We start from the raw sequence: 14,863 nt of genomic DNA on the forward strand, positions 1-14,863 counted from the left end.
GCCCGCCTCTGCATGTATGTCTTCTTCCTCTGGGCACTCAGTGGGTTTCCTAGGGTTGCTCACAAGAGCATGGATAAGGGCTTGATTGCAGGAGCCTTACCAGTGGCCACGTCTCACCTTCCAATTTTAATAGCAAACAACTAAGACGTAGCTATGTGTCAGGAACGTATTACATCAGTGAGTCTGAAAGTCTGCTTAGGGAAAAGAATAATTGTAGAGCTATATTAGGAATAAACACTTCATGGTGCAGAAGATTAACAATGCTTTCTTGCGATGCTTTTGCATTTGGAGATAATTGGTTTCTGTGTGAAATGTAAGCTCTGTGGTGTGAAATGTAAGCTCTGTGGTGATTGGGTCTTTTGTTCGTTCACTGAAAAACCCCTCAGAGCTTAGAATATGTCATAGTGCTTAGTTCCCACTTGTCAGGATGTGTTGAAAGAATGAATTGAAGACTTAAGTGAATGCTGGGGAAGGTAGAAAGGGAACAGGAGTCTCTTGAAAGGCAAAAGACACGGAGCCGGGGTTTCTCCTGCCAAACACTTCCTAAGGTGACATCAGGCGCCATTTACCTTATGTCATCTGTGCCAATCAACATGGAGAGCGTGTTTGGTATTAGCATGATTACAGTCAGCATGCTAGGAAGTCCCCTATGTTGTGCCAGCTAAATGACTGGAGCTAGCTCACCCTTGTTTTTATAAAGACCTTTGCCCTTCTGACTGTGTGATTTCCTTTATTAGCAATATCTAGGCTTCTCATGTTTTCTTTGTTCTTCGGAGAACCCCTGGCCCTCACTTCAGTGTCCTGATTCTATGTATCTCTTGAGTATCCATTCTTGCTCTCTTTATCACAGTTCTGCCTCCCCATGTGGTGGTTCCGTGATCCCCCCCACACAGTCAGACATCATCGGAGTCTGTCTCCTCAGCCTCACTTATCTGTGGACATCTCTGAGCACATGTCTGTCCTTGTTCTGCCCAGGGCCGTCAAATTCTCTTGGCTGTGGCCTGCTTCCCATGTCCTTGCCTTGTTCTTCCTTTTGTGCATTCTTTCTTTCCCTGTTTTCCATCTCAGGCTCATGTTTTTTGTCCACTTCAGAAATCCTAAATACTGATGTGTTTTGCCAGCACCTCTTCCTGGCTGTTCTTTGTAGATAGCACACAAGCTCCCCAGGGAATTGCATCCATGCAGTGCATTCCCTAAAGCTGTCCTGAGTTATTATGTCCAAGGCCAGGTTTCTTGGGGAGAAACTCTCAGATTCTGTGTGACCTCTGGAGTACTGGTTCATAGGTTTATTTGAAATTTCAGGAAAGGTATATATGAATACATGGTGGGTAGCAGATAATATAACTCAGAGATCGACTACTTGCTTGCCATGAGTGGCGTCCTGGGTTCAAGCTCTGGCATTTTCAAACACAACAGCACGAATATATGATGAATTTGATATTCTTAGATTAAACATCGTGTCTAAACAGTATGCTTTTTTTGTCAGTTAATTTATTGCTGAATACCAGTTGGAATGATTAAAATCTGTCACAGGCAAAAGAGTAGAGTTATTCTCAGCCTCCTGAAGAATTTATATGTTTTTTGAGTGTGTGTGTGTGTGTGTGTGTGTGTGTGTGAGAGAGAGAGAGAGAGAGAGACAGAGAGACAGAGAGAGAGAGAGAGACAGAGAGAGAGAGAGAGAGAGACAGAGAGAGAGAGAGAGAGACAGAGAGAGAGAGAGAGAGAGATTTGTGCATGTACATGCCCCAACCTTGGTTCCTTTCCTTTATCAAAGTCTCCTGGACTCTAGGTTCCTTGCATAAGAACTAATTAGATCTCTTTAAACTAGGAGCCCTGTTGCCAATAGCAAGCTTGCATGTGCTGATTCTTAAATTTTGAATCCTAAAAAGCATTTTGGATAACTCAATTTAAATATTAATAATTTTAAATATTAAAAATTTAAATAATTACCAAGTATTTCTTTAAAATATAGGTGTGGTCCCTATTTTAGAATTACATTATTCTGTAAGGAGAACTTAGGGTTATACTAAAGCTAATAACTAGGGACCAACAATGTGATTCAGTGGATAGAGGTGCCTGTGCACACACAGCCTGGGAAAGCTGAGCTCAATGCCCAGATCCTGGAGAGAAAACATTGAAGAGTCCTAGCTGGGAAGAAGAGAGTTAAGTCATCTGCATGCACAGTGCCAGAAGGCTGCCTACTGTAGGAATGCCAACTAGAATTGCCTAATGAGTCAAGAATTATAAATGCTTAAAATTCAGAAAAACACACATATGACCTATTATTTATTGTTGTAGTTGAATGTTCTGGTGACATGGGACTTGTTATCAAAGATACCCTTTGTACTCACTTGGCTTTTCAGACATCAGATCTGCTTTCCCAAAGAGATAGGATCCTGTGTAATGCTTGTTTCCAGGGACCTATGTACATAGACATCCCCCTGCCCTAGAAACTGAGGAGCTCTGGCTAGGAGAAAGCTAATTAGTTAGAATATTACTCCAGGATGAAGATGTGTAGTCTGTCATGTGACATGAGTCAGGTCAAGAGGAGGAAGTGACCTTTGGCTTCGTTTTCCTTCCTGGTGAGTGACCTTAAGGACCATTTCATGTAACTTATGGTGCTTTATGCTTAGGTCACGGAGCTCTTAGAGTAGGCTAACAGGAATGCTGTTGGAAGGTCCGCCTCGCTCACACTTTTCTTAGATGCTGCTAGCTATTCGTAGTTTCCCTCAACATTTTTCCAAAACCACAACATTTTGGAATAAAAAAACAACTCAAATCCTAAGGACAACTTTCTTGGAATGTGAGTTTTAACTACTGTTATCATTTTAAAGGAAAGTCAGAAATCATACTATTTGAAGGGGTACCCCCTTTAGTTGTAAGTCTTAATTACATAGTATCCTCCTTTCTAAATGTTTACCATAAAACGAGAAATTTCAAATCTTCAAACTCCCTGCCTGTGTCTTCCTACTTTGAGAAACGATTTAAGGACATTTAAAGGCTTGGTGTCTGCTTGCCCAGAATGCTCTTCAAAATATCTGCTCCCTGGAGAGGTAAACCAAAGTTAGTCTTTTTCATGTGACTTCGGTTTGTTGACCTGGAAGACTGGGGTAATGAAATGGACTTTGGCACTGTTCCACTGCTTTCTGGTTGAGTACCCAGCCTGGAAAGGAAGGCGTGGCTGACCATGTCCAAAGGGGAGCACGGATGGAGTGGGCCGCATGAGTGCACCTTCATGTGATGCCTCGCTTCTGCTGATGGGAGTTCTAAACTGCTGCATCCATCAGTGTGTCTCAGCTGGTTATGATGCATATTTAAATGATTTTGCATATTCAAATCATTTTGCATCCAAACAACTGCATTCATTCTCTGCCTGGTGAGTAAAAACTGAGTGACACTTGAGCTCCCTCTGAAAGGAACAGACATTTTCATTATCAAATTCAGTCAAGCGGAAAGCGGCAAAAGGAGCAGGAGTCTATTTCTGTCTTTGATTGAACTTGTGGTGATAAAAGATTATTAGGTTGAAGAAGGGCCTCATTTCGTGTTGCTAGGTGACACAACATTTCAGCCCACTAGGAAATAGTCTTTCTTAGTCAGGTGTTGAGTTCAAAGCCAACCAGAAGTCTCAAATGATCCATATCCCTTTAACTCATTATAGATAATTATCCATATCCCTTTATTTCACTATAGATACCTCTGGGGCCTTTGAAGAGAGTGAAGTTCTAGTTATATATTAATACTGTATATCCTCTTTATTCTTAAAAGTCATTATTTATCACTTGATAAAGCTTCCCTTCTGGCTTTATGCTCTATTAGCAGAGATTCCCCATCCTGCTTAGATTATAATTGCATCAGCAGGTGTAGACATATAACTCACTTATCATCATAAAACACCGCATTAGGGAAGTGGATCGGAATCCTCCAGGGGGATTTGCTGCTAAAGCGTAGTTAGGTATCTACCTTTTGAAGCCTTAATATAATTATTTCTTGCCTGGCCTTCCTTTGTAGAAGTCCAGAAATTCAATTATTTCAGCTCTCTGATGATAAACTCCAGAGAAATGATTTACAATAATGAACCTAAGCCTTGTTTACAAATCTGAGTGGCATTTCAAAAACCAGACTGTCACAGTAGCAAAAAGAGGTTTCCATTTATCTGGGGGTGTATCCCCTTTGAAAGGATAAAGGGTAATTTCTAAAAGATATTTTTCTTAAGAACTTGATGCACCATGATAGCCTGCTGTATTTTTAATCCTATTAGTGACTGTGTTGCATGTCCTTAGGTATGTTGCTGGTGTGACAGCGAGTCCTGATTCTCTTTTCTGCACTTCAGCGGGGCTCTAAAAGCTGTCTGTAGTGTTCCGGTGCCCAGCTAAATGCTGTGTCAGCTTCAAGTGGTGTGGCCTCATTTCTTCGTAGTTCTTTTGTTAAGTATGGTGACTTTCCTTCATTCTCTTCTGTAAGATATTGATCCAATGAGAAATGGGTCATTGTTCTTTGTGTACAGTCATGAGATTTGTAAAGTTGGTTGGACAACCAGATTCTAAAGTGCGTTTCAGAAAAGCAATGACCTCCATGTAGACGGGCGGGTCTAGCAGTAACTAGAACTGCCCAGCGAAAGGTCAGCCTTGGAAGAGTAAGTAGGGAAGGTTGTTGAATCCTTAAGAATGGCCAATATACTTGAGTGACAATGGAAGAGAAACACAGAACAGAAGACAGCCTTTTGGTAATTAGAACTATTAAAAGATGGGGAAGTGGGAGAGAAAGAAAAAGCCTAAGGTAGAAAATAGAAAACCAGCACTCGCTGCACAGAGGAGGCAGGTGGAGAAGACAGAAAATAAGGAAGACAAATAAGGGGTAGTGGTCAGGGATTTGTTGTTGACCTTGAAAGAATGGCTGTTGATTGCAGCCTGCAGGCTCTGGGCCAGGTGGAAAGGGATGGGAAGAGTGAGGCAGGGACTGCAGAGTGGTGGGCCAGAGCCCAGCAGCAGCTCCCTGCTCCAAGTGCCTCTTTCAGTCTTGATTATAGCCTGCCTCACACAGGGGTTTCCGAATATGGCATATGGAAGAGCATGCTGTGCGCACTTACTTCCTGGTGTGCTTTAAGGATTTGCTAATGACTCCTGGTTGTCTTGCCTCCCTGTACCTCAGTCTGGTTGGCCTTCTGTGAGTCATTACGTGGTTTTTGTTGTTGTTTTTGTTTTTTCTTTTTAAAGAACCACATATACCTCTAATTAACTACATCTTTAAAAAATCTATGTGGTTTTGAAATTTTTTTAATGAGGTAGAGAAAAGGAAAATGTTGGAGGAAGAAAGCAAACAGGGAAGATGTTTGTGTTTGCAAGAAGCAGCATGATTTAGCAGGGTGTCCCTGCAGTGTCTGCCTCGCAGCTCCTAGGAGACGAGACCGAATTTAACCAAGGAGGCTGAGGCCTGAAGGAAGCTGTTTTTCGGTTCCCACATCTGAATTAGTCACATATCCATACATACAAAGTATAGCAGCAGAACTGTCGAAAATGCAGTGGGGAAGGAGGGCCGTTTGCTGACAAATACGGCTTAGGTAGTAACAAAAGGAATCCTGGAGGCGGCCCTCTCAGTGCCTAAAATGTACAGTATGCTCACATCCTGAGTAAAACGGAGCAGTGCCGTGTATTCTCTTCCGCTAGCCCGAGCCTTGGGCTTTTCATGTTCTCACATAACCTCTGCCTGTCCTCATTTAACTCACTGGACCTCGGGAGAAATTCCTAGTCTCTAAAACGTGATGCAAAGTCTGCTGTGCTTACTGCTGGCCACCACACATGGTTACACAGCATGGAGACATAGCTAGTCCAGAGAGCTCTGCAGGAGTAAAGAGACACCATGTGTGGAAGAGTGGAGTGATGGGAAAATACAGCATGCTTTGAGAATTGCCTTTGCAATGATTACACACTGAAAAGCCAATATAGGCTGTACCAGGATAAATAAAGTATGTTACTAAAGTCAGTTTAATGTATATACATCCTTACATATGTATGTGTATATTTTACAGAAACTATATATTGCTCTTTTAAATGTGGCTGAGACCACACATGTGGCCTACTTTATATTTCTGTTGGACCAGGATGCATAGACTCCCGATGCGTCACTGCCAGCACTATGCCTCGTTTCCCGTACCCTCTATGGACACAGCTCCAGGGCAGCTTGGCATTCAGTGGGGCTCAGGGATATTCACTATTCCCTTAAAATTGCATCAGATTATGCTAAGTTTCAATTTTTTATTCTCATTCCTCTTTGAACTCCTCTGACCAGTAAGCATTTTTATAGTGTCACTGTTATTATAGATTGAGCATTCTTATCATAAAATCTGAATTACAAAAAGCTTTATAACTGGAAAGTTCTTAAATGCCTCTGTTTTGTCATAAAGAGAAAACCCCACACTGTGAAAAATTGTTTCATGCAAAAAATTATGAAAGGTTTTGTGGAAGGGTCAGCATGGTGTCGTCTGTAAACCCAGCTCTTTGGAGGTCGATATAGGAGGGGTAAGCATTCAAGGACAGCTGGGGGCTATATAGCAAGATACTGAAAAAAGAAGTTGTATGAAATTACTGGTCGACCATGTGTATAATGTACATATGAAATATAAATGTATTTTATATTTAGTCTCATTCACAAGATAATATCATATATTTGAATAAATTCTAAAATCCAAAATTGAAACAAAACATTTTTGAGAAGAGAAACAGAGTTTTTATATAGAACTCACCAAATCCCTCTGTATTGTCTACAAATCTAGAAACTTCTTTTTTAAGATCCATTTTATTTTTAATTATGTGGATATGTGCATGTGTGGTAGAGATACCCATGGAGTTTAACAGAACGCACCGGATACCCTGGAGCAGAAGTTATAGATGGTTGCGAGCCACTCAACCTAGGTATTGGGAACTACACTTGATCTTCTGCAAGAATAATGTGTTCTCTTAACCACCGACTCATAGCTCCAGCCCTTGAACTTTTGGAATTCAAAAACTTAAAATGAGGTGCTGGCAAGACGGCTCAGTAGGTAAAAACACTTGCTGTGCCAGTCTGAGTTCAGTCTCCAGGGCCCTCGGTGGGGAAGACAACCAACGCCTCAAAGCCGCCCTTTGACCTTACACGTGCTCCTCAACACACAAAGATTTGATATAGCAGAGGGGCATGCTTCATTTTTAAACAAAAGTTGATATTATTACACCTAACGAAAGACCCATGATTGACAAAATCAAGAATGTGTCTAACGGTTAATGCTGTCCAAATAAAAATAATAATGATGATGATGATAATAAAAAGGCTGCAGAAATACCACACATTAGTAGCTTAAGTTACTCAACTTTCTTGGTAAGGAAACTCGGTACTGGGAAATAATCTTTTGGCTGAAAGTTTGGGTCCATCATTGAGACTCATCAGGTACGGGAGTCCTCATTTGTGAAAGGGAATTGAATTCTGAGACCAATCAGCTTAACTTCCTAAGACGAAGTTAAATTTGGACAGCAAAGATTATCTTTTATTGTTCACAATATGGAATTTTCTTTAAATTCTTGGAATCTTTTAAAAGACTCTAAATAGTGCATGCTACATACATACAAATTACTTTGCTAAGAAAACTAGCCAAGTTCTGTACATTAGGTGTCAGAAGAATGTATTGTAGCATCTACTCTTTCCAGCTGTAGTAATTCCATACATGCTTTTTGAAGGTCTATAACATTAATGAGGTTGCAAATGACTTTGAACTTTTTTCATATTTGACTTTTTTTAGTTTTGATGCGATATTATTAACTGAAATCCACTCTGTGTTTACATTTGACTTGCTCTTGTCCAGTGTTCCTTTTCTGTCCTAGGATCCCATCCAGGAAAGCATTTCTCACTGATATAGCAGATCCCTTAGCACCCTCTTCGCTGTCAGTCTCTCGACAACGTTGATAGTTTGGCCAACTGTAATATGGAGGATGTCATTACTCGGGAAGTTTCTCTTGCCTAGATGGAAGAGCACAGAAATAAAGAATCTTATACATCATAAAAGAGCACATGTTACTTCCTGGTACATCACTTCTGATGTAGCCACTTGGCTGAGACAGTGAATCCAGATTCACCCACAGGATTGTCCCGTTCCCCCTCTGAGGAGAGTGCCCTATTAAAGAAAGTCATTACACACAGCCTGTGATTATGATTGAGAACTGGCACAACTTTTCCTCCGATAGACTTTATATGTGTAAATTATCTGCAGTTCTTCTGCATAGGAGATTGTCTTTTCCCATTGTTTTATCAGGTAGGCTTATGAATGTACCTATTATGTGTTGATATGTAATTCTGTCCTACAGTGTGTGTATGTATGTGTATCTCACATATAAGTTTTATATTATGTATGTATGCTCAAATCCTTATCCTTCCAAATTTAGCTGATGGGAGTTGGCTCCCGTACTCATTTGATATACTCTACCTTTAAAAGCTTTGTGCTTATGACAAGATGCTGCTTATGTTTTTGCCCAGCTTAGAATCAACCATTTCCTCAGAGTCCTATTTCCTTTTATAAGAGAATAATATAAAAATCCAGTATCTAGCTTTTATGTACTCATTGCTATGGACATGTCTGCTTCAGTCTCAGTAGAGTAAAGAAATCCACTCGGTCCTCTTCGTGCTTGTATTATGTACTCTTGTAGATATTTCTGGAGCTCTCTGTATTTCTGTTAGCCGCCGTAGGAGCTCACTCTGATGATCCAAATCTACTCTGCTACCAAGTGGGCCATGTTCTACCCCCTGCTCTTGTCTGTAAACTCTCACCCTGCTCTGAGATTCTGGCTTCCATCTTCCTTTGCCTCCATCACTCACTTCAGAAGGCTCTGATAACAGTATCAGGATTGCTTACTTATGTGGACCATTTTAAAAACCACAAAACTCTTAGCCAATTTTGTATGTTAAATTTTTTTAAATGTCTTTTTTATTATTTCGAAACCAGTATTGTTAATAGAGAGGTACAGTTATTCTCCTTCTCTTGGACACTCATCCCACCATTTATGTGTTCACAGGTGAGTGTATGTTTGCATGCCGTGTGCTTGTGAGGCTCAACTCTAGCCACCTGACTAGGTTTGAAAGATGTAAATGAAACTTTCAGTGTTCACTTCTTTTGTGTTTAGCCTATCTTGAACCCTCCACTTAGTTTGTGCCATCTGCAAGGAGTTCTCTAAAGAAACCCATCTGCCAGCTATTATTGTCATAGTCGCAGTGACATGTGGCTTGACAGCATTGCAGAGCTGTGTAATTTACTCACGTGTTCTTCTTGAGAACCCAGAAGTGACCCACAGAATGAAACAAAACTCCGACACGTGCAAAGTGGGTGGAGAAGCATTTTGACCACTTGCGAACGTGTCCTAGCCATCCAAATGCCTCCCAGAACATTTGTTTCCCAGCCTGTTGTCAGCATGCAAATGTTATAGGCTGTCGGTACATCTAAAGTGGTAAAACAGCACAAGTTTTCCAAGTAAATATGAGTAAACATCTCTTGGGTCTGTAGTTATCATTTTGATACACACACACACATATGTAGTAGCGTAAGGTAAAGAGTACCTGAGTCTGGGTTGGCTCTTTGTTTATTTGGAGGACAAGTGAACAACATCCGGTGCTCCTCATCATTTTCAGCGTGAAGCATCTTCTAGTTTGCCCGTCAGGATTAGACTTTGTTTCTACCAGATTCTGTAAATTTGACCTTCAATCTCCCATTGCCATACCCTGAGACATGGTTACTTCTCACATAGATAACTGCAACAACCCCAGCCTGAACCTCTGCCTTCCAACCTTGACTCCTTTGAAACAAATAGTCGTGAAAACCGTCCCAGGCTTCTTCCTTCCTGTGTTTCTCAAGAGTGCTGATTGGTTTTGTACTTGAAAACCTTGTGGTCTGCCCTCACCCACCCATGATCTCTCGCGATGTATTCCTCTCTGAGAATTCTCCCCCTCTTGCCTTTGTCTGAGTCCCAACATCATGCATTTGCTACGGTCTTCCGTACCCCTTGCTCTGTGGCTGGAATGTTTCCTGTCTGACTTACGATGTTTTCTTTTTTCTTCTCTCACTTTCTCCAACTTATGCTCATGTCCGGTTTATTCTCACAACCCGGTAAAATTCTACATCTTGTCCCAGAGATTAGTCTGTATTCTCAGAGAAGTGTGAAGAACTTGCCGTGATGAGCTAAGTCTGGAGTGCACTGAAGCATCTTGGGTGGGGAGAGGTGTTTGAAGATACCTGGACTTCTCATTAGGACCACTGTGAGACTTGGGATTCCTTGCTCTTGTCTGACTCTGATTCTGTTGCCTGGTACTGCTATTTATCATAGCATATGTGATATTCAAGTGTGCAGCAGCATCTGTGAGGCTGCTGCAGGATAGTGGTAATATGATAAATGTGAGTTCCCTTGCCCACAGTTGGTGCATGAGTCTCAGTAAGCGGTAAGGAGCCTGTTGCTGTTTTTATCACAACAGCTACTACTAATACGAGAGGCATGGTTAGGCCATGGTTACTGGGGGAAGGGCACTAGTAATTCATGGAGCACCTTTGCTCTGGATAGTGGGTTGAATGCTTCATGAAAATTAGATCATTGCTTTCTCCCAGCTCTGCTGTTTCCCGCACGTGTGACCTGGTTGGTTACAGGTTTTCTCTTGCCTCCTTTTCCCAGAAAACTAAAAATGTGACTGTTGTAGCTGCCTCGTTTGCAAGGCTCTGAAGCCAGTGGGAGAAGCTGCGCTGACATCCTGAGGGATGTTCCGGAATGTCACTCAGATTTACTGAGACTCTTGCCTCACCTCGCTGGTGAGATGGGCTCATACACATGAGAGAGGGGCTTTCTTGTTTTCAGTTACCCGTCACCGTCAGCCCCACCCCACCCCCTTTAAGATAATCTCCAGAAATCCATTGACTTTCAGACCTTTTGGGCTTTTTCATTCCTGTGATTCTGGCCACTTAGCCTACTCTTCAGAATTCATACAAGTTTGTTTGCATGCAGGCATGTTTGTCTGTGTGTCCGTGCACATGTACATATGTAGAGATCAGGGGACAACCTTGGCTGTCATTTCTCAGATGCTCGCCACCTTTCTTTCTGGAATAGGGCTTCTCATGGTTGGAGTTCTCTAAGCAGGCTAGGTTTGCTGGCCAGCAAGCCCCAAGGGTCTCTATGCCCCTCCCCCAGCACTGAGATTACAACTACATGCTACCATAACCAGCTCTTTTTTCAAAACGGATCCTGGAGATCAAACTCATAAACTCGTACTTGAATGCCAAACACTCTACCAACTGAGGGATCATTCCAGTCAAAAGTTTTTGTTTTGTTTTTTTCTAGTCTGAGATCTTTGTGCCCCAGAGAATCGATTTATGACAGCTTTCCCTCTGAAATCAGTTTCTTCAAAAAATCATTCTGACCCTCAAAAATGGCCTCAGTTTTAAGAACTTTTACTCCGTCGTCTCAGACGGTTTCCCCTCTTGTTTTTCCCTGTGGAGTGAGCTGATGGGTCTCCCCAGGTTTCCGGTAATGGCCGATTATATTCGTGGTGCTGTCTCATTCCTGGAATCATGTGTTTTTGTAAAGGCACAGCGTAATAGCTGGACATGCATTCCTGCTTTTGAACTTCACAAAACTGGAGAGTCTGCTTCTCACCCACTTAACATCCCGTCCCACCTTTTCCTTCCTCAAAAAATTCTACATTCTTCTGTGTCAGGGCGCCTTTGTGCTTAGTTGAAATACTTTCAGATTCCCTTACTGCTTAATTTAGCCAGCTAATAGTGAAGAAAAACAAACAAACATGGGCTTTGTTGGTGGGGGTCTGTCTGGAGGAAGGGTCTTTCTCCCAAGTAACGTCTCCCTAGTAACATCTCCCTAGTAACATCGGGAAGCTTCATGACAGGAAACCTCCGCTCCTTGGCCCATTCAGGAACATGGGCATGAGGTCATAGTTCCATGAATCATCTGTCTCGTGACCACGGAACATGAGAAAGTTGTCTAACAGTGGCAGTCCAGAAAGGTTGAACCTCTCTGTCCAAGCCACTGTCCAACATGTTCCAGTCAAGGAGGACTGCACGCCCAGCCAGTTTATTTGGCCTCCTAGATAATTTTAGCCTCATTTTTTGTTTTTATTGCCAGATTAGCCATAGTGCAGATCATAATATTTAAGTATTTCACAGATATAGAATAAATCATTTTTTTAAAAAATAAAAGCAAAGGGAAATTAGCCAGATAAACCACTGTGAGTTTAAATGAGTCAAAACGTCTCTCGGAGAATGGAGAAAAGGGACACCTGAATTTTCAGCTCAGTTCTACGGTCTGTTAGCTCTGTGAATGAGCCACTTGACTGGACTTCTTCCCACCAATCTGCAAAATGAGGTAATTTAGGCTAGACATTTGTTCTCACAGACCACCAAAGAGCCAGCGGGCAGAAGCTGCAGGGTCCCTATTGAATTCGGCATCTTTGCTTACTTGCCAAGACTTCAGCCAAGCAGCCAAGTCCACATTTTATTTACTTACAAAAAAAAAAAAAAACAAAAAACTCTCTCCACTGAAATTTCCATGTGTGTTTGAAATATGAAATTTTAATTTTTTTTCACATAAAAAGTTTGTGTGGCTACCGATAAACATGGCCAGTGTATACTGAAGAACTTTCCATTTAGAGTAAATGGCATGTAGTTTCCTAGAAAATATGTAGACATGGCCAGTGTATACTGAAGAACTTTCCATTTAGAGTAAATGGCATGTAGTTTCCTAGAAAATATGTAGACATGAGCACAAGCTCTCATGTTTCTTCCTTTCTTCTGAGCATTGTCCTCCTTCCTATTAAGAAATATTTGCTGTTGAAGGATGAATCCACATAAGCAGGGTTATTATTATATATGGACGACCCAGGTTATGTTTATAGATTAAAAATCAATAGGCTTTAATTTTTCATATAGCTCTAAGTTCACATCAAAACAGATTCTGTCCTAGCCTAGATTTCTTTTTAATTAATTCCTAATAAGGTTGCATGAAGACTTCAGTCTTCTCAATTCTTTCTTAAACTCTTTAAGTTTTTATGATTTATTTTCGTTTTTAATTATGTGTGTATGTATGTCCCAGTGTGAATACCTACCTGCACATAGATGCAGATAGCCACAGAGGTGAGAGACGTTAGATCATCCTGGGGCTGGAATTGCAGCATGGGCCCTAGGACCCGAACTCAACATCAGTGTATCCTCTTTGCCAAGCCATCTCTCCAGTCTCCTTCAAACTTTGGGAGAGATTTTTCTAATTTCACCTTTTCACCCCTCTGATGAGTAGCATCCTAATATGCTTTTCCAACCCTCAGAGGAAGATAAGAAGTGCTGCCCATGGCTAAATTTCATTTTAATGATAGGGCAAAATGAGCTTTCCCTTTAGCCCTTTGTCCTGATGAGGGCTTCTTAAGTAACTAATATTATTCCTTTGCTAAAGCAATTTCCTTTAGCTATAGGCAATATCTGCAGCTTATAGTCATCTTTGCAATATGAAGTAAAATATTTGCAAATTAAAGATTCTGGTATCCTTTAAAAATAGAAAGAACAGTTGTTGGAATATAATTAATGCAGTGACTGCCCTGTGGTCAGGCACTGCATGTTACTGAAGTAAGGATCCTTCAGTGGCGAGTTCAGCATTCTAATCTAGCCCTGGACAGGTGCAAACAGATTAATTTGACTTGGTTGCCTGGCACCAATGTTTCATTTAGGCCATGATCCAGAGCATCCTGTATTTGTTTTTTTATCCTCTCACAAATGGATTCGATATTAGTAATCTTAGGCTGACCATCTTTCCAATAATTACTTTTGAAACAGAAAAACGTGACTTGTGAACAGCTGTAAATAGGACTGACCCATGCTAACTAAGGAGAATGGGCCGGTAGTCACTTCTGGCCTTCTGTAGCCTTGTCTTGAAAGGCCTCAATCATTAGGGGTTCTTCCTCACATTCGGGATTAGTTACTTGACCTTAGATGCCCTGAGTAGTTCACCCTGGGAAGGTGTGCTCATTTAAGAAAAGACTGTCCTTATTTGAATTCTCTTACTCTCCTGAGTTGATTTGTTTATTACTGTTGTTATTTGTTTTATTTTTATATCACTCTACGTAAATGAGTCCCCTTACCATTCACCCATCCATCCATCCTTCCACCCACCCACCCATCCATCCACTCACCCACTCACCCACCCATCAGTCCATCCATCCATCCACTCACTCACCCATCCACCCATCCATCCATCCATCCATCCATCCATCCATCCATCCATCCAGTATGAGCATGTTTGCCAGAACTGCATCAGGGATAGGGATGTAATAATAGTGTGATGCTCAATGTTACTCATCAACTTGACGGAATCTAGAATCACCTGTGAGACTGGCCTCTGAGCATACCTGTGGTTGATTGTCTTGAACATGTTAACTGGGTTGGAACAACTCATCCACTGTGGTAGCCACCATTTCCTGGCCAGGATTCTGGACTGCCTAAGTGGAAAGGGGGAGCTGAGAAGCAGGTTGTGTTCATCATCTTTGCTTCCTGATTGTGAATATAAAAGAACAGAAGTTTCAGGCACCTACTGCCTTTATTTCCCCACCATGATGGGCTGCACCCTTGAACCATGAGCTGGAATAAGCCCTTTCTCCCTTAGGTTGTTTGCCAGAGTATTTTATTACATCAAAAGAACTCAGATAATAAATTAGATACTGCCTATAGTTTGGGAAATTTCTCTTCATTCTGCAGTTGCATACTTTGCTCGCCTATCTAGATTCATCTTTAATGTTATTTCTACCTGAACACCTTTTCTAGTGCACCCAGTTTGGTTCTTTCACTATGATGGCCCAGTGCTTGCTTCAT

At 41.5% G+C, this 14,863-nt stretch overlaps 1 protein-coding gene across 6 annotated transcripts in view; it reads left to right on the forward strand.

Annotated features, from left to right (window-relative positions):
* LOC121465348 (amyloid beta precursor protein) overlaps positions 1 to 14,863 on the forward strand; it is a 225,375-nt gene that overhangs the window by 78,174 nt on the left and 132,338 nt on the right. The gene's annotated exons all lie outside the window — the stretch shown is intronic.

This window comes from Microtus oregoni, unplaced genomic scaffold, assembly GCF_018167655.1.
Source record: "Microtus oregoni isolate MIOR12 unplaced genomic scaffold, Mior012 000030F_ref0000283, whole genome shotgun sequence".
Classification (NCBI taxonomy): domain Eukaryota; kingdom Metazoa; phylum Chordata; class Mammalia; order Rodentia; family Cricetidae; genus Microtus; species Microtus oregoni.